At 44.9% G+C, this 26,272-nt stretch overlaps 1 long non-coding RNA gene across 1 annotated transcript; it reads left to right on the forward strand.

The window, feature by feature from the left end:
- Positions 1-510: 510 nt before the first annotated feature.
- On the forward strand, positions 511-24,958 carry LOC148136032 (uncharacterized). The gene is made up of 3 exons (XR_015754672.1): positions 511-771; positions 21,762-21,829; positions 24,882-24,958. It is a non-coding gene; the product is annotated as an uncharacterized LOC148136032 (long non-coding RNA).
- Positions 24,959-26,272: the final 1,314 nt, after the last annotated feature.

Raw genomic sequence — 26,272 nt, forward strand, 5'->3', positions numbered from 1 at the left:
GCATGGTGAGCAGGGTGGCTGTCGCTATTAGACTCTCTTTATGCAATCTCTGAGTCTTTAGAAGTATCTCAAGAATGTATATCCCTCCAGGCCGACGATGATGTTGTAATGTCACAATACACCACCAAGCTTTTACTTCACTCTAGGTCTATGTTTTATGAACAAGGAGATGGAACTCAGAAATTGTTAGCACATCAGTTGCACCAAATGTCCTCATCTCAAGTAATCCCATTAATTAAGGCTAATTCATGTATCCTGTCAGACCCATTAGAAATCAACAAGACATTGAAGGAATTTTACATTTCACGTTGTTCATCTGGATGTTACTCTGCTACAGCAGATTTGATCCTTTTTTGATAAGATTAACATTCCTACAATTGATCAAAATGTGGCAAAGGAATTAGACCAACCAATCACAGCAAGAGAACTTGAGGCTGCGGCTCGATCACTACAAAGTGGGAAAAGTCCTGGAACCGACGGTTTTCCGGTCAGGATTTATAAAATATTTCGGAAGAAGCTGGCTCTGCTTTTGGTAGATATGTTTGTTGAAGCATTTAATTCTGGCTGTCTTCCTCAAACTTTAACTCAGGCATCAATTTCTTTGCTTTTAAAGAAAGGCAAAGATCCCTGACTGTGTGGTTGATATTGTCCTATACGTCTGCTCAATGTTGACTTTAAATTATTGTCAAAGTTATTGGCCCACCATTTGGAAACCATCCTTCCATCTATCATATCCTTGGATCAACAGGCACTCCTTTTTTTCTTAGCCAGGTAATTTAACATTGTTTATAATTCTTCCCCATCCACCCTCCCTGTGGCTTTGATATCTTTAGATGCTGAAAAAGCCTTTGATAGAGTGAAATGGAATTAACTTTTTTTTAAATTTTGGAGAAATTTGACTTTGAGGAAAATTGTATTTCTGGGATCAAACTGCTCTATGCATCACCACAGGCCTCTGTTGGGACCAATTACATAAATTCTGATTATTTCTACCTTTATTGTTCCACGAGACAAGGTTGTTCTTTAAGTCCACAGCTGTTTGCTGGTGTAATTGAACCTCTGTCTATTGCTCCACAGACCCCTCCTGATTTCTCTGACATTACTAGAAATGGGGTGGAGTTGAGGTGACCTTTTGCTATTTATCTCCAACTTATCTCTCTCCATTCCCACCACACTCTCAATTTTAGAATCTTTCAGTAAGGTTCCTGGGTATAAATTGAATTTTAGCAAAACTGAGATATTTGCTATCAATAAGCTTGCCAGCGAATACCCACTTGATAATTTACCATTTAAAATCGCCAACTTTGGTTTTGTTTATCTTGGTGTAAACGTGGCAGATACACAAGGCAATTTGGACAGGAAACATTTTGAACCACTACTGGTACAAATTAAATGAGACTTTGAACGATGGTCTCTCCTTAATTTGTCTGTTGCTGCTAGAATTAATTCCATTAAAATGAATATTTTTTTCTACAATTTAATTATTTATTTCAATGCATACCAATTTTTCTTACTCTTGCCTTTTTCCAAAAAGCAGATGGTCTCATTCTTGAATTTATTTGGAATAAATAAAACTCCTAGGTTACAAAAACAGCTGTTACACAGGCCTAAGATATTAGGTGGAATGGTGCTGCCAAATATTTGTTTGATTATTGAGCAGCAAACAGAAGAAATGAGAACTATTGTCTCCAACATGAGAAGCTTGATGCTTTCCCAATTTGGTTGACTATTGAGGCAACTCCCACCCACCCGGTAACATTGAAGGCTTTATTGAATTCACCTCTCCTTTCTTCAATCTCTATTTACACGAACAATGTAATTGTTTTATCCTGTCTTAAAATTTGGTTTCAATTTAGACGTTACTTTTGATTTCAGTCATTTTCTACAAAGGCGCCGTTGATGGCAAATCATATTTTTCCATCTTTAGTGGACAGTGCCTTTTCTGGTTGGGCTAAGTTAGGAATAAAAACTGTGAAAGATTATATGTTAATGGTGTTTCTGCATCTTTTCAACATCTTAGTCGGTACGTTTTCAGTTCTTAAAGGCCGCATCTTTAAATATCTCCAAGTTCGCAGTTTTGGCCTTAGTTCATAATGATTCCTAATGATTCTGATTTTGATATCTTTCTAGAACCACTTTCTTCATTAAAGGAGGTTATTTCAGCTAGTTATTCAAACATTCATAAAGTATTGTTATGATACGGGGTAAACTCTCCTGCTTTATTTAAAACCAGCAATACAGAAAAGATTTATCCCATACAGTAATATGTAAAACTTCGACTGGCCAAGAACTATTCAAAGTAAAAGATAAGTACTTTCTTAAAGTATAAAAGAGAATAATTAACTAACAATTATGTATAGGTCCTTACTCTAACCTATCTTTACCTTCCCTTCTATACTAGTCCAATAAAACTCCCAATTAAGGTTTACAAAATAACACTTCTTAGCTCAAAACCAGGCAGCTTTCTGTTCATCTATTGGGATCTTCCTGTGACTTCTTAGGAATTTCTGCTTCACAGGTTACTGACTGATAAAGTTCCGTTTTTTAAGAGAGCTGTTTTTCTGGGCAATGTGCAGATGTCAGTTGTTGGCTTGGCAGTTGTCCTATCAACTGTTCAACTGTCCCAAGTCTTATATCCCAAAGCATCAGATTGTGTCATTGGCTTTTAAGATTGTCAATATATTCAATTCAAACTGGATTGGAGTTTGATATTTTTCGGGATATAATTGACACTGATTGGCCAAATTCAAATTTGTGTTTTTGTCTCCAGGCAACGAGCTAGTCGAGTTGTTCGAACGAGTGTTATGTTGTTACCTTACTGAGAACACTTGGTGCTGTGTCTGATAGTTCTGCTGCTTTTAACTCTCTTAAAGTACACCCACATCTTCATAACACCTCCCCCCGCTTAAGAAAAAATGAATCATCATAATGAAAAGATGGCTTCATTTCTTTTTCTACCTTTTAAACACATTATCCGAACATACAGATAACTTTTATATCAGTTGACCTTAATTTATTCCCATATACTGATATATATAAAACATTAAATAAAGACAAATCACATCTAAAAGCTATCAGTTAAATCCACGATAACGCATCTGTGATTACATTCTTCCGACCACAACATGTATGATTTTTAAATTGAAAGTCTGTAACATGAGACGACAATGAAATAGTCTCCGATTCTTATCTTTAAAACATTCCAAGAATGTAAGAGGATTGTGGTCAGTGTATACAGCCGTCTCCAGCACATTGTTCATGACATCCACATTAACATGTTGGAAGGCCAGTACCAAACTCAACAGTTCCTTTTCGATTGTGGAGTGTTTTCTCTGGTGGATGGTGAAAAGTAACCACCTGGCAGTTCAATCCCATCCTCATCTTCCTGGAGGAGTACAGCTCCAACTCCACTGTCACTCACATCGATGGTGACTTTAAAAGGTTTTGAAACATTTGGTGTAGCTAAAGCTGGTTTGGTGGTTAATATCGATTTCAAATGGTCGAATGCCTCCTGGCATGGTTCTGTCCACTGAAGCTTTGTGTTCTTCGTCAGTAAATCGGTTAACAGTGCCACTACACTGCTACAGTTTGGAATAAATTTCCAATAGAATCCGTTGAGTCCAAAGAATCAAAGCATCTCTTTCTTCAAGGTTGGTTGTGGAAATTCCTCGATGACCATCGTCTTTGCATTCTGTGGGGTCACCTTCCATGACCGATGTTATGTCCCAAGAATGTCACCTCTGCTTTTGCAAGTTCCATTTTATTTCAGTCTGTCACGAGTTTTGCCTCTCGTAGTCAGAGAGTCACAGAGTCAGAGAGATGTACACCACAGAAACAGGCCCTTTGGTCCAACTCGTCCATGCTGACCAGATATCCCAACCCAATCTAGTCCCACCTGCCAGCACCTGTCCCATATCCCCCCAAACCCTTCCTATTCTTATACCCATCCAGATGCCTTTAAATGTTGCAATTGTACCAGCCTCCAACATTTCCTCTGGCAGCTCATTCCATACACTTGCCACCCTCTGTGAAAAGGTTGTCCCTTAGGTCTCTTCTTTACCTTTCCCTTCTCACTCTAAACCTGTGCCCTGTAGTTCTGGACACCCCCACCCCAGGGAAAAGACTTAGTCTCTTGATCCTATCCATGCCCCTCCTGATTTTATAAACCTCTTTTAGGTTATCCCTCAGCCTCCGACGCTCCTGGGAAAACAACCAGAGCATATTCAACCTCTCCTTACAGCTCAAATCCTCCAACCCTGGCAACATCCTTGTAAATCTTCACTGAACTCTTCAAGTTTCACAATATCTTTCACAATGTCATTCAAAGTGCTCTGCCAAATGTACCATGTGATCTTTCCAGGAATTACTAAAGATCACTACATCGTTCAAATAGACTGCACAGTTTGTGAATGTAGCCACAACTCTGTTCATGAGTCTTTGGAATGTGGTGGGCACATTCTTCATTCCAAAGTGCATCACTTTAAACTGATATAGGCCATTTGGAGTTACAAACACAGAAATTTCTTTCACCAACTCTGATAAAGGTACCTGCCAGTAACCACACATTAAGTCCAACTTGTCTCTGATACATAATCTAAGTGTGAGATCTCCAACTTTGGTCCTGTCAAATTTTCTTTAATTAATTTCAAAGGGCCTCTCACTTCATGACTGAATATTAACTCAAAGGGAGTAAACTGAATAGATTCATTTGGGGCAGTTCTAATGGCAAACAACATGAATGGGATACCTTTACCCCCATCATGCAGGTAATCCTGACAGTATATGCTTTCAACGTGGTCTTCAAGGTCTGATACCACCTTTCTAAAGCTCCCTGGGATTCAGGATGATATTTACTGGGATTAAAGTGCTGTATACCGAAGCTATCCATAACCTCCTTAAACAGCCTAGCAGTAAAATGTGACCCTTGGTAGGACTGAATCTCTCAGGGTAGCCCATACCGTGTGAAGAAAGATACTAACTCCCCTACTACCCTTTTTGCCTTGATACTCTGTAATGGAATTGCCCCTGGAAATCTGGTAGACACATCCATTATGGTTAACATCTACTGGTTCCCACTTTTAGTTCTCGGGAGGGGACCTACACAATCGATTCTAACCCACGTGAAAGGTTCTTCAAATGTGGGAATTGACAGCATGTGGTTTTATTACTGCCTGTGGCTTACCTACCATTTGGCATGTATGACAGGTATGGCCAAAGGTAACCATATCCTTGTGCATTCCAGGCCTTAGCCTGAGTCTTTCGTACCCGTACATGACCCCCTAAAGGTAGTTCATGTGCTACCCATAACATCTCCTGTCTGTATACTACGGGCAACACAAGCTGGTGCACTTCGGCCGATTTCTCCTCTGCACTAAGCTGCCGTTTCTGTCTGAGGATTCTATCTTTTAGATAATAACCCTCCGGAATATTCTCTGCCTCCTTTTCAGAGTATGCATCCACATGTATATGTTTTATCATCTTGTCTTGCTATTGCAAGTCTCTTCATCTTTCAGGAGTAATCACGTCTGTCTATCCCTCTGGTCAGGTTTTTCCTGCACCATTACATCAAGCAGGGTATCCGCAAACTGAACCTCAACTCCTTCATCTTTCTCTTTACTTTTTGCTTTGTGCTGTGTTTTATGAGAGTGGGATCTGGTTACCACACAGACTGGGAAAATACCAGGATATTTCTGCTTTAACTCCTCAGTTTCTTGGTCTTCCTTGGGCTTCTCCACAACAAAGGGTGTCACTCCCACCTTGGATCCTGCCAAATCATTCCCAAGAACACCGTAAGTAATCTAATCTAATCTAACAAACTGAATTCCTGGAACTGACACTCTGTCAATCACTCCCACTGTAACTTCCCCAACCTTGGGTTGGCACTCCAACCTGATCTTACTCAGGGGAACACTAAATTTCTGTCCATCTATCCCCCAAATTACCACAATCTCAGGTAACAGATCAGAAAGAATACATATTCGCTCATCCCTTATTATCAGTGACTGGTTAGATCGTGTATCTCATACAAAATTATAACTTCTTGTCCTTCTCCCCTGTTCTTTCTGAGTAACCTTTACCCACAGAGGTGCAATTTTTGTGGAGATCCGATACGAACCCCATACCCAGCCCCTGCCTCGGCTGTGCACTCTCCTGCAGCTCCTCGGCTCTTATTGGGGTCTCCTTTTTTACCTTCACTAAGGCCACTGGCTCAGCTTCTTTTCCCACATCTTTTCCCATAGTGCCTTTCTTTAACAAGCAGCACTGTGTCTGTATGTGTCCTGCCTCCTGGCAGTGTAAACACCTTTTCCCAGTGCCCTTCTGAACCCACTGGCACTGTCATTTTCTGTGTCCCACTTCATTACAGTGAGGCCTTTCATCTCCTGTCCACCCTCTTGGGATTCTTTATCCTGTGGGAAAATCATACCAGTGTGCCCTCTACTCTGGGTTTCGTAGTGTACGATCTTCTGTTCTCCCAATTTCTATCCCTCACTGGACAAAATTCTGGCCAGAAGCTTGTCTTTTGCACCAACACGTACTCATCTGCTAATCCTGCTGTCGTTCTCACTTCCTGAACTTTCTCTACCTCCACGTGAATTCTTACCATCTCTGGAAGCAGGAGAAGGCAAAGGCAGTCTGTATTGAACTATTTCTCTGACATCATTCCGTTTCTTTATTTGTTCCTTTCCATGAACCAGCTGATGCGTTGCCGGGGAATCCAAGCCCAACCAGAGGGATTTCTGGACTCCCTCCCTGCACCCATCCAATGACCCAGCTCCCTCCCCGATTTCAGATGCACCTTCAAATCTACCTCTTCATATAAGTTATTGTCACCTGACCCAATATCACATTCAGTGAATCAACATGAACTCTGTTTAATTTGTCATGATAAAGGTCTTTTTAACTGTATTTGGGGACTGTGTTGTGGTAAAGTGTACGGTGCTGGTGCTCTCGTGGTTAGTGTAGCTGTCCTCCAAGCAGGTGCCCTGGGTTAGATTCCTGACAATTGCAAATTGAGATTTTTTACAATAATCAATAGGAAACCACAAAGACAAAAGGAATTTGATCAGTTTGAAATATATTTGGCTTTCATTCCAAGACAATAAAATGCAAAGCAGGAGTAGACAAAGGCAGAATGGATGAAACTGTTTACCTGCTGCATTCTCTCACACCTCCACCCTCCCTTCCTCCCTCCCCACTGTGATCCCACTGAGATGGCTCTGGCTGTGCTCCAGGCCTGGGGGGGGGGGGGGGGGGGAGGTATGCCCTGGGTCGAGGAATCTGGGACTTGAGCAGAGAGGGGGCTCTGAGTGAGAGACCTGCGGATGTTTCAAACAGGTTCTGGCAGCCATTGTCCCTTTCACCGGGTGCACTGAGCAGGGGGTGAGTATCGGTGTGTTTCTGTCTGTCTGTGTGTGAGAGTGTGGGCAGTGTTTGAATCTCAATCCCAGTTTTGATCCTTTAACCTCACCCCCTCCCTGAACCAACCCCTCCTAATGCAAGCCCCTGAAGCAGAGTCTGTCCCAAATGGGAGAGAGGAAGTGTGAGAGACCATCAAGAGAGCTCAGACCAACCGGAATGGTGAATATCCCCTCTTTAATCTCGCCACATCTTTCCTTATCTCCTGGTTGTACCTCTCTGATTTTTCCTCTTTTCACTCTCTTTGTCTCTCGCTTTGCCTCTGATTCTCACTCACTGTCTGTATCACTCCATCTCTCTCTCTCTCTCTCTCTTCCTCTCAGCCTTTCTCTCTCACATTATCTCTCTCTCTCTCTCCTACAGACTCTCTTTTTTTTCTTTTTCTCTCTTCCTTCTTCCTTTGTCTCTGTTCTTTCCCTCTCTCTTGCTTTCTTTCTTCTTCTCTCATTCTCTCTCTGTCTTTCCCTCTCTTCTTGATTTCTGTCTTTCAATCCTGAATCTGCATCCCACCCCCCCCTTCAATTTTGGACAACCCCCCCCCGCCACCGCAAATTTGGCCCCTGTCCCCCTCCATGGCCCATGTCCCTCTCCATGGCCCCTGTCTAATTGCCCTCCCCTGTGCAGCTCCATCTATCCTGATCTGTCCCTCTGTAGTTCCTCCATTATGCACCCACTGCATATAAAAACCCCTCGGTATCTCCGTCCATCAACAATACCCTTCCCCCCTGCTGTGTCCCAGCCCCTGGTATGGAGGACAAAGTGAGCGTGTGCAGAGACTAACGAGTCGTTTGACTGTGTACCATAATGTCATGGAGTCATAGAGTCATACAGCACGGAGACAGACCCTTCGGACCAACCAGACCACACCGACCATGTTCCAAAAGAGTTATCCAGAGTTGTTATCTCTGGTATGTTACCCGTGGCACATGATAGCAAGGCAAGGAATAGGGAGAGATATCAGCTGAACACGTGGCTGCAAGGATGGTGCGGGAGGGAGGGTTTCAGGTACTTGGATAATTGGGGCTCATTCTGGGGAAGGTGGGACTTGTACAAACAGGACAGTCTTCACTTGAACCAGAAGGATACTAATATCCTGGGTGGGAAATTTGCTGGTGCTATTTGGGTGGGTTTAGACTCGCTCAGTAGGGGGAATGGGAACCGGAGGTTTAGTTGGAGTGCAAAGGAGGATGAGAGTAGGAAGGACAGGGACAGGATTTCAGGGTCACAGCAATGTGCTGGCAGACAGCAGACTGGTTTGAAGTGTGTCTACTTCAATGCTAGAAGTATCTGAAATAAGGTAGGTGAGCTTGCAGCATGGATAGGTACCTGGGACTTCAATGTTGTGGCCATTTCAGAGATATGGATAGAGCAGGGTGAGGAATGGATGTTGCAGGTTCCAGGGTTTAGATGTTTCATTCAGAACAGGCAAGATGATAAAAGGAGGGGAGGTGTGGCCTTGTTAGTCAAGGATAGTATAACAGTGGCTGAAAGAACTTTTGATGAGGACTCGTCTACTGAGGTAGTGTAGGCTGAGGTTAGAAACTGGAGAGGAGAGGTCACATTGCTGGGAATGTTTTATCGGCCTGCGCAGAGTTCCAGGGAAGTGGAAGAGAGGATTGGCAAAATTATTCTGGCTAGGAGTGAAAAAAACAGGGTAGTCATTATGGGGGACTTTAACTTCCCCAACATTGACTGGGAAACGCTATAACTCTGGTACGTTGGATGGGTCAGTTTGTGTCCAATGTGTACAGAAGGGTTTCCTGACACAGTATGTCAAAAGGCCAACAAGAGGGGAGGCCACACTCAATTTGGTAATGAACCAGGCCAGGTGTTTGATTTAGGGGCAGGTGAGCACTTTGGAGAGAGTGACCATAATTAAGTTATGTTTAGTTTAGTGATGGAAAGGGATAGGAACACGCCACAGGTCAAGAGTTATCAATGGGGCAAGTGCAATTATAATGTGATTCGGCAAGAATTAGGATGCATAGAATGGGGTAGCAAAATGCAGGGGATGCAGACAATGGAAATGCGGAGCTGGTTTAAGGAACAGATATTGCGTGTCCTTGATAGGTATGTCCCTGTCAGGCAGGGAGGAAGTGATAAGGTCAGGGGACGTGGTTTACCACAGAAATTACATCTCTTGTTAAGCAGAAGGAGGCTTATGTGTTGATGAGGCTAGATGGTTCAGATGGAGTTGATGGAGAGTTACAGATCAGCTGGGAAGGATTTAAAGAGAGAGTTAAGAAGAGCAAAGAGAGGACACGGGCAGTCTTTAGCAAATAGAATAAAGGATATCCCTAAAGCTTTCTATAGGTTTGTGAGAAATAAAAGGATGATGAGGGTAGGAAGAGGGCCAGTCAAAGACAGACGTGGGAAGTTGGGTGTGGACCCTGTGAAGATTGGAGAGGTGTTAAATGAACATTTCCCATTGGTTTTCACTCAGGAAAAGGAGAATATTGTAGAGGAGAAGAATGAGGTACGAGATATTAGACTAGAAAGGATCAAGGTTAGTTACGAACTGGTGTTATCAATTCTAGAAGGAGTGAAAGTAGGCAAGTCCCCTGGGCTGGATGGGATTTATCCAAGGATTCAGGGAAGTAGGGAGGAGATAGCAGAGCCTTTGGCTTTGTTATTTGAGTCATTATTGTCTACAGGTTTAGTACCAGAGGACTGGAAGATTGCAAATGTTGTGTCCTTGTTCAAGAAGGGCAGTAGAGATGACCCAGGTAATTATAGACCAGCGAGCCTTACTTCTGTTGTAGGAAAAGTTTTGGAAAGGATTAGAAGAGATAAGATTTATAATCATCTAGCAAGCAACAATTTGATTTCAGATAGTCAACATGGTTTCGTCAAGGCAGGGCATGTCTTGCAAACCTCATTGAGTTTTTTGAGAAGGTGAACAAGCATGTAGATGAGGGTAGGGCAGTTGACGTAGTATATATGGACTTCAGTAAAGCCTTTGATAAGGTTCCACATGGTAGGCCAATGGAGAAAATGCCGAGGCATGGAATTATGGGTGATTTAGCAGTTTGGATTAGAAACTGGCTTTCTGAAAGAAGGCAGCGCGTGGTGGTTGATGGAAAATATTCAGCCTGGAGTCCGGTTACTCGTGGTGTGCCACAAGGATCTGTTTTGGGACCACTGCCGTTTGTCATTTTTATAAATGACTTAGAAGCAGGCATAGGTGAATGGATTAGTAAATTTGCAGACGGCACTAAAGTCGGTGGAGTAGTAGACAGTGTGGAAGAATGTTACAGGTTGCAGGGGGATTTGGATAAACTGCAGAATTGGGCTGAGAGGTGGCAAATGGAGTTCAATGCAGATAAATGTGAGGTGATGCACTTTTGGAAGAATAACAGGAAGACAGAGTACTGTATCAATGGAAAGATTCTCGGTAGTGTGGATGTGCAGAGAGATCTTGGAGTCCATGTACATAGATCCTGAAAGTTGCCACCCAGATGGATAGTGCTGTTAAGAAGGCATACGGTGTGTTAGGTTTCATTGGTAGAGGGATTGAGTTCCAGTGCCGCAATATCATGCTGCAACTATACAAAATGCTGGGGTGGCCACACTTGGAATATTGTGTACAGTTCTGGTCACCATATTTTGGGAAGGATGTGGAAGCATTGGAAAGGTGCAGAGGAGATTTACCAGGTTGTTGCCTGGTCTGGAGGGAAGGTCTTATGAGGAAAGGCTGAGAGACTTGGGTCTATTCTCATTGGAAAGAATAAACCGACCGACTGACCGAATCAACACGGACATTTACTATAAACCGACCGACTGACCGAATCAACACGGACATTTACTATAAACCGACCGACTCCCACAGCCACCTAAACTACACCTCCTCCCACCCTGCCCCCTGTAAAAACGCCATTCCATATTCCCAATTCCTTCGTCTCCGCCGCATCTGCTCCCAGGAGGACCAGTTCCAATACCGTACAACCCAAATGGCCTCCTTCTTCAAAGACCGCAATTTCCCCTCCGACGTGATCGACGATGCCCTCCACTGCATCTCCTCCACTTCCCGCTCCTCTGCCCTTGAGCCCCGCCCCTCCAACCGCCACTAGGACAGAACCCCACTGGTCCTCACCTACCACCTCACCAACCTCCATATACAGCGTATCATCCTCCGTCATTTCCGCCACCTCCAAATGGACCCCACCATCAGGAATATATTTCCCTCCCCTTCCCTATCAGCGTTCCGAAAAGACCACTCCCTCCGTGACTCCCTCGTCAGGTCCACATCCCCCACCAACCCAACCTCCACTCCCGGGACCTTCCCCTGCAACCGCAAGAAATGCAAAACTTGCGCCCACACCTCCCCCCTTACTTCCCTCCAAGGCCCCAAGGGATACTTCCATATCCGCCACAAATTCACCTGCACCTCCACACACATCATTTATTGCATCCGCTGCACCCGATGTGGCCTCCTCTATATTGGGGAGACAGGCCGCCTACTTGCGGAGCGTTTCAGAAAACACCTCTGGGACATCCGGACCAACCAACCCAACCACCCCGTGGCACAACACTTCAACTCCCCCTCCCACTCCACCAAGGATAGCAACATGACGGTTGGAGGAAGAGCGCCTCATCTTCCGCCTAGGAACCCTCCAAACACAGGGGATGAACTCAGACTTCTCCAGTTTCCTCATTTCCCCTCCCCCCACCTTGTCTCAGTCTAATCCCTCAAACTCAGCACCGCCTTCCTAACCTGCAATCTTCTTCCTGACCTCTCCGCCCCCACCCCACTCCGGCCTATCACCCTCACCTTGACCTCCTTCCACCTATTGCATCTCCAACGCCCCTCCCCCAAGTCCCTCCTCTCTACCTTTTATCTTAGCCTGCTGGTAATGTGTTGCTGGAAAAGCGCAGCAGGTCAGGCAGCATCCAGGGAACAGGAGAATCGACGTTTCGGGCATAAGCCCTTCTTCAGGAATGAGGAAAGTTTGTCCAGCAGGCTAAGATAAATGGTAGGGAGGAGGGGCTTGGGGGTGGGGCGTCGGAAATGTGATAGGTGGAAAGAGGTCAAGGTGAGGGTGATAGGTCAGACTGGGGTGGGGGCGGAGAGGTCGGGAAGAAGATTGCAGGTTAGGAAGGCGGTGCTGAATTTGATGGATTTGACTGAGACAGGGTGGGGGGAGGGGAAATGAGGAAACTGGTGAAATCTGAGTTCATCCCTTGTGGTTGGAGGGTTCCTAGCCGGAAGATGAGGCGATCTTCCTCCAACCGTCGTTTCGCTGTGGTCTGATGATGGAGGAGTCCAAAGACCTGCATATCCTTGGTGGAGTGGGAGGGGGAATTGAAATGTTGAGCTACAGGGTGGTTGGGTTGGTTGGTCCGGGTGTCCCAGAAGTGTTCTCTGAAACGCTCCGCAAGTAGCCGGCCTGTCTCCCCAATATAGAGGAGGCCACATCGGGTGCAGAGGATGCAATAGATGATATGTGTGGAGGTGCAGGTGAATCTGTGGCGGATATGGAAGTTTCCTTTGGGGCCTTGGAGGGAGGTGAGGGGGGAGGTGTGGGCGCAAGTCTTGCACCTCCTGCGGTTGCAGGGGAAGGTGCCGGGAGTGGAGGTTGGGTTGGTGGGGGGTGTGGATCTGACGAGGGAGTCACGGAGGGAGTGGTCTTTACGGAATGCTGATAGGGGAGGGGAGGGAAATATATCCTTGGTGGTGGGGTCCGTTTGGAGGTGGCGGAAATGACGGCGGATGATGCGCTGTACATGGAGATTGGTGGGGTGGTAGGTGAGGACCAGTGGGGCTCTGTCCTAGTGGCGGTTGGAGGGGCGAGGTTCAAGGGCGGAGGAGCGGGAAGTGGAAGAGATGCGGTGGAGGGCATCGTCGACCACGTCGGGGGGGAAATTGCGGTCCTTGAAGAAGGAGGCCATCTGGGTTGTGCGTTTTTGGAACTGGTCCTCCTGGGAGCAGATGCAGCGGAGTCGAAGGAATTGGGAGAATGGGATGGCGTTTTTACAGGGGGCAGGATGGGAGGAGGTGTAGTCCAGGTAGCTGTGGGAGTCGGTCGATTTGGAGGAGATGTCCGTGTTGATTCGGTCGCCTGAGATAGGTCACCTGAAACGCCTTGCGGAGCGTTTCAGAGAACACCTCTGGGACACCAACCCAACCACCCTGTAGCTCAACATTTCAATTCCCCCTCCCACTCCACCAAGGATATGCAGGTCTTTGGACTCCTCCATCGTCAGACCACAACAAAACGACGGTTGGATGAAGAACGCCTCATCTTCCGGCTAGGAACCCTCCAACCACAAGGGATGAACTCAGATTTCACCAGTTTCCTCATTTCCCCTCCCCCCACCCTGTCTCAGTCAAATCCATCAAATTCAGCACCGCCTTCCTAACCTGCAATCTTCTTCCCGACCTCTCCGCCCCCACCCCAGTCTGACCTATCACCCTCACCTTGACCTCTTTCCACCTATCACATTTCCGACGCCCCTCCCCCAAGTCCCTCCTCTCTACCTTTTATCTTAGCCTGCTGGACAAACTTTCCTCATTCCTGAAGAAGGGCTTATGCCCGAAACGTTGATTCTCCTGTTCCCTGGATGCTGCCTGACCTTTTCCTGCGCCTGACCTGCGCCTGACCTGCGCCTGACCTGCCTGACCTGCGCTTTTCCAGCAACACATTTCCAGCTCTGATCTCCAGCATCTGCAGACCTCACTTTCTCCTCTTAGCCTGCTGGACACACTTTCCTCATTCCTGAAGAAGGGCTTATGCCTGAAACGTCGATTCTCCTGTTTCTTGGATGCTGCCTGACCTGCAGCGCTTTTCCAGCAACACATTTTCAGCTCTGATCTCCAGCATCTGCAGTCCTCACTTTCTCCTCCTATTTGATTGAGACATACAAGATGATCAGAGGATTAGATAGGGTAGACAGTGACTGTCTTTTTTCCTAGGATGATGACATCAGCTTGTACAAGGGGGCATAACTACAAATTGAGGGGTGATAGATTTAAGACAGATGTCAGAGGCAGGTTCTTTACGCAGAGAGTGGTAAGGGCATGGAATGTACTACTTGCCAATGTCATCAACGCAGCCACATTAGGGAGATTTAAACAATCCTTAGATAAGCACATGGATGATTTTGGGATAGTGTAGGGGCTGAGAATAGTTCACAGGTCGGCGCAACATCGAGGGACGAAGGGCCTGTTCTGTGCTGGATTGTTCTATGTTCTAAAACTAAACTATTCCCACCTTCCTGCGCTTGGCCCATATCCCTCCAAACCTTTCCTAGTCATGAACTTATCCAAATGTATTTTAAACACTGTAACTCTACCTGTATCCATCACTTCCTCTGAGAGTTCATTCCACACATGAATCCAAAAAACATGGCCTCTCACGTCATTTTTCAATCTTTCTCCTCTCACCTTAAAAGTATACTCCCAGATTTGAACTCGCCCACCCTCGGGGGAAAAAAACCCTTGACATTCACCTTATCTATGCCACTTCATGATTTTTTTAAACACCAATAAGGTCACCCCTCACCCTCCAATGCCACAGTCCATGTTTATATCTCAAACCCTCCATTCCTGACAACATCTTGGTAAATCTTTACTGAACCCTCTCCAGTTTAATAATATCCTTCCTATAACAGGGCGATGAGAATTGCACACATTAATCCAGAAGAGGCCTCATCACTGTCCTGTACAAGTTCAATATAATGTTAGAACTCCTATACGCAAAGGTCTGAGCGATGAAGGCAAGCATGCTAAACACCTTCTTAACTACCCTGTCTAACTGTTAAGCAAATTTCAAAGAAGTATGTCCCTGACCCTGAGGTCTCTCTCTGCTCTCCCACACTACCCAGGGCCCTACCGTTAAGTCCTGACCTTGTTTGTATTACCACAATGCAATACCTCATGTTTATCCAAATGAAACTCCATCTGCTACTCCTCAGCCCATTGACCCAATTGATCAAGATCTCTTTGTGATCTTGGGTCACATTCTTCACTGTCTATTTTACCATTTTGGTGTCATCCACAAACTTACTAACCATTGCCTCCTACATTCCCACCCAAATCCTTTGTATAAATGACTAACAGAAGTGGAGCCAGTGCCGCTCCCTGTGGGACACCGCTGGTCACAGGCCTCCATCTGAAAAATAATGATCCACCATCACCTGCTGTCTTCTACCACCAAGCCCACCCTGAATCCCATGTGATCTAACTTTACTAATCTGTCTCCCATGCAGAGCCTTATCAAAGGCTTTACTAAAGTCCAAGCAAACAACATCTAACACTATGTCCTCATCAATCATTTTGGTTACTTCTAAAAACAAACCCAATCAAGTGTGTGAGACATGACTTTCCTCACACTAAACTATACTGACTATCTCTAATCAATCCTTTCCTCTCCACCCTGTGTAAATCCTACCTTTCAGGATCATCTCTAAAAACGTACCCACCACCAAAGTCAGACTCGCAGGTCAATAGTTCCCAGGCTTCTCCTCACATCCCTTCTTAAACATATTAACCACACCCCAGTTCTCCAGTTCTTCATATGTGTTTTTAGATGATACAAATATTTCTGCTCAGGCCCCTGCAATCTTCTCTCTAACTTCCCACAACGTCCTGGGACACACTTGATCAGGTCCTGGAGGTTTATTTATCTTTATGTTTTTTAGGATCTCCAGCACCTCCTCTTCTGTTTTCTGTGAACTGTTCTCAAAACATCAATATTTATATCCCTGATTTCTCCAGCCTCCATTTCTTTCTCAACAGTAAAAACTGATTCGAAATATTCATTTATATCTCTCCCATCTCTTGAGATTCAACACAAAGACAACATTGTTGGTCTTTAAGGGATCTTACTCTCTCTCCAGTTGCTCTCTCACTCTTAATATATTTATCGAGTCTCTGAATTATCTTTACCTTACCTACCAAGGCTATCTCCTGTCCCCTTGTTGCCTTCCTCATCTCCTTCTGAAGAATGTCCCTACACTCTTTTAACTTTTCAAGACATTCAGTTGATCCTAATTGTCTCTCTAATAGATGATCATTTTTTATTCTTGACTTGAGTTTCAACATCTTTATTCATCCATTGTTCGCTAACCTTACCAGCCTTGCCTTTCACTCTAACAGGAACAGAATGTTTCTGGACTCTTGTTGTCACACTTTGGAAGGCCTCCCACTTGTCAGTGCTCCTTTTCCCTGCGATTAGTCTACTCCAATCAACTTTTGAAAGGTCTTGTTTCATATCCTGAAAATTTGCCCTATTCCAATTAGGAACTTTTACTTTTATGGAAGACTTATCCTTTTCCATAACTATTTTAAAATTATTTGTATTATGATCACTGGTCCAAAAGTGTTCCCTGACTAACAGGTGGAAGTGGGTACTGTAGATGCTGGAGATTAGAGTCAAGATTAAAGTGGTGCTGGAAAAGCACAGCAGGTCAAGCAGCATCCGAGGAGCAGGAAAATCAATTTTTTGGGCAAAAACCCTTCATTAAGAATTTCGGGCAAAAGCTGCTGCCTGATCTGCTGTGCTTTTCCAGCACCACTCTAATCTTCCCTGACTAACACATCAGTCACTTGCCCTGCCTTATTTCCCAAGAAAAGTTCAAGTTGTGATCCGTCTCTAGTGGGAACATTTATATACTGATAAAGAAAATTTTCTTGCAATTGAACAAATTCTTCACCATCGAATCCTTAACACCATGACAGTCTGAGTCAATGTTTGGAAAATTAAAATCCCCTGCTATTGCAACCTTATTATTCTTACGTACATTTGAGATCTCTCGACATATCTGCTTCTCAATTGCCGGTTGACTATTGGGGAGTCAATAGTGAAATCCCATCAAGGTGATCATCCCTTTCTTATTTCTAATTTGAACCCATATATTTTCACTAAATGATCCCTCAGAAATACCTTCTCTAATTACAGGAGTAATATTTTCCTTAATCAAAACTGCCAGTCCTTCCCCTGCCTTGCCTCTTTCTGTCCTTCCTGTACCATCTAAATCCCAGAACACTGAGCTGCCAGACTTTTCCAGTCCTCAGCCATGTTTCTGTGATAGCGATGACATCCCAGGCCCATGCTCCCTTACAGGCCCTGAGTTCATCAGCCTTATCCATGAGACCTCTTGCATTGAAATAAATGCAGTTTAAGTGTTCAGTGTTCCTTTGTTCTCTGACTTGTTCTTGACTGTCCTTTCTAAAGAACGTGCTGTTTTCAGATTCAGAATCATTGTCATCTTTCTTTCTATTTTCACTGTTGTTTAGAAAGCCCCAGCCCCACCTCTCCCAAATCTTACAATCTCCTGAAATAGAGCGAGCAAATCTCCCCACCAGGATATTGGTCTAGTTCAGGTGAAACCCATCCTTTTAAACAGGTCTTTTCTGTCCCAGAAGAGATCCCAATGTTTCAAGAAAGTGACTCCCTGCACATTGCAGCACCGCGTCAACCATTGATTTATCTTCGAGATTCCCCGACAGTGTGGAAACAGGCCCTTCGGCCCAACAAGTCCACACCGACTCTCCGAAGAGTAACCCACCCAGACCCATTTCCCTCTGACTAATGCACCTAACACTGTGGGCAACTTAGCATGGCCAATTCACCTGACCTGCACATCTTTGGACTGTGAGAGGAACCCGGAGCACCCGGAGGAAAGCCATACAGACACAGAGAGAATGTGCAATCTCCACACAGACAGTCACCCGAGGCTGGAATCAAACCTGGTACCCTGGTGATGTGAAGCAGTAGTGCTAACCACTGAGCCACCATGCTGCCCCCGTGCCACTCTGTGAAGCTTTAACCCTATCTCTAACTATGTCATTCCTATCAATGTACAACAACTTCCGGTTTCTCACTCATCCACTTGACAATCTGCTTCATTCAAGTTGAGACATTCTTCACCCTGGCAGTGGGAAAGCAATACACTATCCTCGATTCACTCTCACTCCCGCAGAATCACCTGTCTGTGTCCCTCGCAGGAGAGTTCCTGAAAACATTTATTCTTTTAAATCTTGACAAACAAGTTTAACATGGTGCCCAAGATCTGATGACCATTTCTATTTTTCTCATTCAACAATATTCAAAATGGATTATCTGTGTGAGAGAGGAATGGCCACAGGAGACTTTGAAACCACCTTCAAACCCTTCCCAACGGACAGTTATCGATCTGAATGATCTTGCTGTGTAATCACTTCGCTAAATCTATTTGTCATCACACTCAATATCTCTTACAGGCCATCAGTAACATTAATCCGAAAAAGAAGAAGCTCTCAATAGCACATTAATTGTTAAGATTCGATTAGAATAGATTTGATCACTTACAGTGTGGAACCAGGCCCTTCGGCCCAACAAGTCCATACCGACCCGCCAAAGCGTAACCCACCCAGACCCGTTCTCCTGTATTTACCCCTTCACCTAACGCTACGGGCAATTTAGCATGGTCAATTCACCTGACCTGCACATTTTTGGATTGTGGGAGGAAACCGGAGCACCCGGAGGAAACCCACGCAGACACGGGGAGGATGTGCAAACTCCACACAGAGAGTCGCCTGAGGCAGGAATTGAACCCGGATCTCTGGTGCTGTGAGGCAGCAGTGCTAACCACTGCTAAACTAAACTACCTTTCCTTACCCACAGATTTAATATGAAGCATGGAAGGAAAAATTAACAATATAAAAAGAAATCAAACACTTAACTGAAAAAAATGAGAAAACAAGCTCCTCCTCAAATAATCCAACATTCAGCTTTCACTGTCCGGATACACAAACCTCTCCCGAGCCGTCCCTTTACAGGCCTCTCCATAAGCTCCGTGTATAAACAATCTGTCCTTCTTCATCTACTTTTTTAACATGATTGTTTTTTCTCAAAACTCACCCACCACTGACAACAGGCTCACCAGTCTATAGTTCCCTGGCTTTTCCTTACCCCCTTCTTAAATAATGGCACCATGTTAGGAAGGGATCTTTCCCCTTTCTCCTTCCTGGGCCTCTCCATCTCCATTTCTGGCAACAGACTCAACATGGACATCGACTTCAAACCCAGTGACTCCCACAGCTACTTGGACTACACCTCCTCCCAACCCCACTCCCGTTAAAACACCTTCCCTGCTTCCCAATTCCTCCGCCTCTGCCTTTTTGCTCCCAGGTGGACCAATTCCACCATTGAACATCCCAGATGGCTTCCTTCTTCAATGACCACAGTTTCCCCTCCCACGTGGTTGACAATGCCCTCCAATGCATCTCCTCCACTTCCTGCACCTTTGCCCTTGAACCCCATCTCTCCAATCACACCAAGGACAGAACCCCTAAGTCCTCACCTTCTACTCCACCATCCTCCGGGTACAACGCATCATCCTCTGCCATTACTGCCACCTACAAACAGACCCCACTACCAGGGATATATTTCCCTCCCCACCCCTATCTGTATTCCGCAGAGACCGTTCCCTCCGTGACTCCCTTGTTAGGTCTACAGCTCCCACCAACCCACCCTCCCCTCCTGGTACCTTCCCTGGCCACTGCAAGAGGTGCAAAACCTGCACTTACACTTCCCCCCTCACCTCCATCCTAGCCCCCAATGGATCCTTCCAAATCCAGCTGAGATTTACCTGTACTTCCACACACATCATCCATTGTGTCCGTTGCTCTCGGTGTGGTTTCCTCTACATTAGGGAGACAGGGTGCCTAGTTGTGGAATATTGCAGAGAACATCTCTGGGATACATGCACTAAACAGCCCCCCCCCCACTCTGTGGCTGAACACTTTACCTCCCCCTCCCACTCTGCCAAGGATATGCAATCCCAGGGCCTCCTCCACTGTGAAACTCAAGCCACCTGATACCTGGAGGAAGAATGCCTCATCTTCCACCTTGGGATCCTCCAACCACATCGGATTAATGTAGATTTCACCAGTTTCTTCATTTCACCTCCCCCACCTTATCCCAGATCATCTCCAACAACAGAGAATCAAGCCATCATCCTTTGATATTCAATGGGGTTACCGTTGCTGAATCCTCTCCTGTCAACATCTTGGGGTTACCAATGACCAGAAACTGAATTGTACTAGCGATATAAATACAGTGACAACAGAGTAGGTCAGAGGCTCGGAATACTGCAGTGAATGACTCACCTCCTGATCCCCCCCAGACCGTCCACCATCTACAATACACCAGTCAGGATTGTGATGGGATACTCCCCACAGGCTTGGATGGGGGCAGCTCCAACAGTATTTCAGAAGCTTGGCACCAGCCGGGATAAAAGACCCCACTTGATTGCCACGACATCCACAAACATCCATGTTATTTTTACCACTGACCTGCAGGAGCAGCAATGTGCACCAGCGACAAGGTACCCTGCAGAAATTCACAGAAGCTCCTTAGAGCACTTTCCAAACCCACAGCACATTCTCAACAACCACTAGGGATGGGCAATAATTGCCGGCCCAACCAGCGATGCCCAGGAATGGAGTAGAATTCATTTAAAATGTTACCCAATCACAACCAATGGTGGGCACTGGGTTTTAGGTTTTGTGAGTGTGTTTTAAAAAATTCTCAAGGTCAGGTTCGTAGGAGAGTAGTCTGACACAGAACAAATGACCAAGAGGCGAGTCTGCTAGAATATGAGCATTTTATTCCCCGCAGCGTCGCCACAACCAACGGGTCTGGCTTATACTCACTCTACATGTTACCGGAACTGGGAGCCGTCAGTTCTCGTAGAGCGGTTGCCAACAACCCACGCTCGGCGGTTAAACGCAACCCCGGAGCAGACTCCCCGAACTGGAGACTTTTCCAGCTGATATACTCTTTTCCAGATATAAACATTCATGTGAACAGCAGAGCAAGGCTAAAAAACACATTCCATTCTGGTTACATACAGATAAGAAGATTCACACGGGGAGGTGTGTAATAAGATTCACACGGGACTAAGCAACACCTCCATTCCGGTTAGATTCACACATGTATTGGGACATAATTTTTTAACCGTTTCACCACATTCCACTGCTTGGCCCAATACATGTGTTACATTATGATTCACACATGTATTGGGACATAATTTTACACCACAGAGTGTCAGCTGGTTGGGTCCAGGCAGTAACCTGTTTGCTGTGAAGAACTGAAGAGAAATGCTGTTTGGAACAATCTGTCAGTCTTTCAGAGGCATGGCCTACATACATAGCATCACACAGACACTGACCTTCATATACCAGATTACTCACACGGGACAGAGGTGGAAGCGATTTAAAATGTATTTGTATCTGGACTGAAGAATATTTGAAAACACAGTTAGTATCCAAATGAAATATTTTCAAAAGTGCTTGAACTTTATAATAATTTGATCTGGGTGTGATAACCAGGCACATTTGTGCACTTTGTGTTCAACAGATTTCAGTCTGAAAATTAAACCAAACAAATGGTGGACCTGTGTTTATTGGACAATTAAAGTGGACACGGTTAGTATTGAAGAACAATCTCTGGACACGAAAGGTTATCTCTGATTTCTCTTCACAGATGCTGCTGAGCTTTTCCAGCAAGTTTTGCTTTTGTTTCTGATTTAAAACATCTGCTGACATGTGCTGGATATGGTTGATGAGGGATTCAATGTAAGCCCTATGTGCTGCAGTATTCCATCACCTTTGTAACACCTTCATTAAGGATCTGGTCCAGGGGGCAGAATTACAGGGTGCCTTTCTTGATCAGTGCGTTGAGTGTAGGAGTGTGGCTGCACATGACATTGGTTCGGCCACTTTTGAAATATTACATTCAGTTCTGGTCTCCCTGCGAAAGGAAAGATGTTGTTAAAGTTGAAATGTTGCAGAAAAGATGAAAAAGGATGTTACTGGGGCTCAAGGGTTTGAGGTATCGGAGGCTGAGAGGTGACCTCATCGAGGTTTGTAAATCATGAAGGGCATGGAGAGGGTGATTGGCAAGGTCTTTTCTCCAGGGAAGAGGAGTTCAAACTAGAGCGCATCAGTTTCAGTTGAGATGGGAAAACTTAAGAGGACGTAAGTGGCAACTTTTCTTGTACAGAAGTTGGTGCGTGCATGGAATGAGCTGCCAGAGGAAGTGGTGGAAGCTGGTACACTTACAGCATTTGCAAAGGTATCTGGATGGGTATAGGAATAGGAAGGGTTTAGAGGGATATGGGCCAAATGCTGGCAAATAGGACTAAATCTGTTCACAGTGAATGGGTTGAATGAAAGGGTCAGTTTCTGTGCTGTACAAGTCTATGACAATTTAACCCTATGTCGTCAACACAGAGAAAACCGGGAGACATGGTTTTGGCAGATCATTGGTCTAAATGTTGAACAGTGTTTAGATCAGTCCTGGGCCAATGCTTAGTTCACCTGCTCCATGCAGTTCCGAGCTTTAATAGAAACACAGTGTCAGAGAGACATACTGTCACAAAAGCACGGAAACAGACCCTTCGGATCAACCCATCCATACTGACCAGATATCCGAAATTAATCTAGTCCCATTCTCCAGCACTTAGCCCACATCCCTCTCAATCCTTACTATTAATCTACCCATCCAGATGCCTTTTCAATGTTAGAAGTGTGCCCGCTTTTAAAAACTTCCTCTAGCAGCTCATTCCATGCACACATCACTCTCTTCAAGAAGAAAACTGCCCCTGAGGTTCCTTTTAAATCTTTCCCCTCCAAACTTTACCTCTGACCTCTAGTCTTGGACTCCTCTCGCCTGGGAAATAGATATTGGCTATTTACCTTATCCCTGCCCCTCCTAATTTTATAAATCTCTATCAGGTTCTTTATCAGCCTCCGACACTCCAGGGAAAATCCCCTCAGCCTATTCAGCACCTCCTGATAGCTCAATCCCTTCAACCCTGGCAACATTTTTGAAAACCTTTTCTGAACTCTTTCAAGTTTCACAACATCCTTCCTGTAGGAGGGAGACCAGAATTGAATGCAGTCTTCCAATAGTGGGCTAACCAATGTCCTTCACAGAAACAACTTGACCTCCCAACTCCTGTACTCAATGCACTGATCAAAAAAAAGCAAGCATTCCCCAGCACTGCAGAGGAGAGAGAGTGGGACCCGGTAGTGGAGAGGAGAGAGAGAAAGTGAGCAGGAGTGTCAGGGAGAGAGAGAGTGGGACCTAGCAGTGTGAGGGAGAGAGAGAGTGGGAGCGGGCATTGTGAGGGAGAGAGAGAGAGTGGTAGCCGGCAGTGTGAGGGAGAGAGAGAGTGGGAGCCAGCAGTGTGAGGGAGGGAGAGAGTGGGAGCCGGTAGTGTGAGAGAGAGAGTGGGGGTGGGCAGTGTGAGGTCGAGAGAGTGTGAGCTGGCAGTGTGAGGGAGAGAGAGAGTGGGAGCGGGCAGTGTGAGGGAGAGAGAGAGTGGGAGCCGGCAGAGTGAGGGAGAGAGAGAGTGGGAGCCGGCAGAGTGAGGGAGAGAGAGAGTGGGAGCTGGCAGTGTGAGGGAGAGAGAGAGTGGGAGCTGTCAGTGTGAGGGAGAGAGAGAGTGGGAGCTGGCAGTGTGAGGGAGAGATTGAGCAAGTTATCCAAGATTGCGGAACAGGCACCTTCGGACCGTCTCTCCAGGCTGGCCATATTTTCTTTCCCTCTCTCTCCTAATATATATTTTCCTTCCCTTCTGGAGTTCTGTCGAGAGACAGCAGTGGTGATGCATTGTAGGAAGTGTGCCAGCGGCCGTGGGTCCTGAGTGCTGTTGGATGACCATCTGGGGTGTGGATGTGCCTGTGGGCCTGAGCCTAACATGGTCAGAGCAAGCCCGGAGTGGGACCATTCGGCGCAACCATTGGCACCGAGCGATTTGGTGCGGCCTGTTTGGCGCAGCCCATTTTGCCGCAGAACCATTTTGGTGCAGATATATGGTTTCAAGTAGTTTGTAGTTATTATTAAAATAAAATATAACCCATTAAAGTAGATGGAAAGACATAGCGTCATTTCAAAGGTAAAAGTATGAGCTGCTGAAACTGTAGAGGGAAGTTTACAAGTGATTAACGAGTGCCTAGAAAATATGTTGGAAGCTTGCCAAGGAACGATGCCTAACAACAGAGCACTGAAGACAATGATTAGTTGGACAAGGAAAGAAATTGCTGATTACCCAGTAATTCCAAGAAATTTAGAAGAACTTGTAATTCCAGATTGCTTTAAAACATATTCTGTTCATGAATATAATGAAGAACAATTTTTACTATCTTGACAGCAGTAGCACCACCTGCAGATTTCTTATATTTTGAAGAAAAAGGAATGTCACGTTTCTGAAACAATCAAAAAAGTTATATGTTGATGGAACATTCAAAATTTCCCCAGCTCTATTTTCACAAGTTTATGTTATTTTAGGGGAAATACATAAAGGTGTGTTCCCATTGTTGTGTGCTTTACTCCCAAATAAGTTACAAACAACAGATGATAAATTATTTGAAATGGTTCTGGAAATACAGCCTGAATGCCACCCTGACATTATCAACTCTGACTTTGAACTTGCAAATTTCAAACGTTTACAGCAGCATTTTCCTTCTGCAGAAATCCGGGGATGTTTTTTTCACCCGGCTCAAAATATGAGAAAACATCCTGCCAGTTTGGGACACTTGAGTAAGTATAACATTGACTTGAAGTACACCGCTTTTTCCAGTTGGAATGTGGAATTTATATGAAAGAACTTTAAGCAATGTGGACAGAACAAACAATCATGCAGAAGCTGCCCACAGGAGATTACAATGTGAACTTGGAGTGAAACATCCAGTTATTAGGAAATTTATTGGCAGTTTACGAAAAGTTCAGAGAAGAAGGGACATTTACTATGAGCATCTTGTAGCAGGGCATGATATTCCATTGAAATTAAAGAAATTCAGGGAAGCAGATGTTAGAATACAAACACTTATAAGAAAATTTAGTGAGAGAAATGATGTTGAGTATTTACGAGGGATTGCCGATAATTTGGAATAAAGGTCATATTTTAGATTTTTTGTAATTAACTTATTTCTTTTATTTCTTTTACTTTTTAACATTTTTACTAAAGAGAATAACATTATTTTTATTTTTATTGCTTTCATTAATGCGTTAACTAAGCCTGAAAAGGAATAAATATGAGCTGCACTGATATAGTTCTGCTCCTAAATGGGTCTGCGGCAAATGGGCTGCACCAAACAGGCCGCGCCAAATCGCTCGGTGCCAAAATGGCTGCGCCGAATGGTCCTAAACCTGAGCAAACCCGAAGTGTCGATGGGGGAGATACCCCCCACCCCTACCCCCAGCATCTGCAGCATCGAGAGCAGGGAGATGGAGGTTTCCCAAACAGCGGACCCAAGCAAAGGGGATCGAGCCTTCACAGGGAATGCACTTCAGAAACACTGGGCAACTTTTACTGTTATCCCTTCATTGTTCCACTTAACACTATGAAGGACTGCAATGTTAACATTTAACTTTATTTCTTGATTTTTCTACTTATACTAAGAAACACAGTCATGCTTTCCCTCTAACTTAGTTGTTGTATTACTACACGTACCGTGTTTGATGACGTTGTGCACATTTCACTGTACTCCTGTATCCCTGTACTTGAGAATATGTAACAATAAAGTTTACATCTGAATCTGGATACCAAACACCTTCTTCACTCCCCTGTCCACGCATGACTCCATTTTCAAACATCAATGAACCAGCACTTCAAGGTCTCTTTGTTTAGTAACACTCCCGAGGACCTTACCATTAAGTGCATATGTCCCACCCTGAGTTGCCTTCCCAAAATGCAGCACCTCACATTTATCTAAATTAAACTCCATCGGCCACTCCTCAGCCCAGTAACCCATCTGATCAAGGTCCTGTGGTACTCTGTGGGAATTTTTGCTGTCCACTACATATCCAATTTTGGTGTTGTGGGATATAGGTAAAGTAGTGTTACTTCTGCAATTACAATT

The sequence above is a fragment of the Chiloscyllium plagiosum genome, unplaced genomic scaffold, assembly GCF_037043375.1.
Source record: "Chiloscyllium plagiosum isolate Xiang-an unplaced genomic scaffold, Cpla_swu_hap1 HiC_scaffold_47, whole genome shotgun sequence".
In the NCBI taxonomy this organism is placed as follows: Eukaryota; Metazoa; Chordata; class Chondrichthyes; order Orectolobiformes; family Hemiscylliidae; genus Chiloscyllium; species Chiloscyllium plagiosum.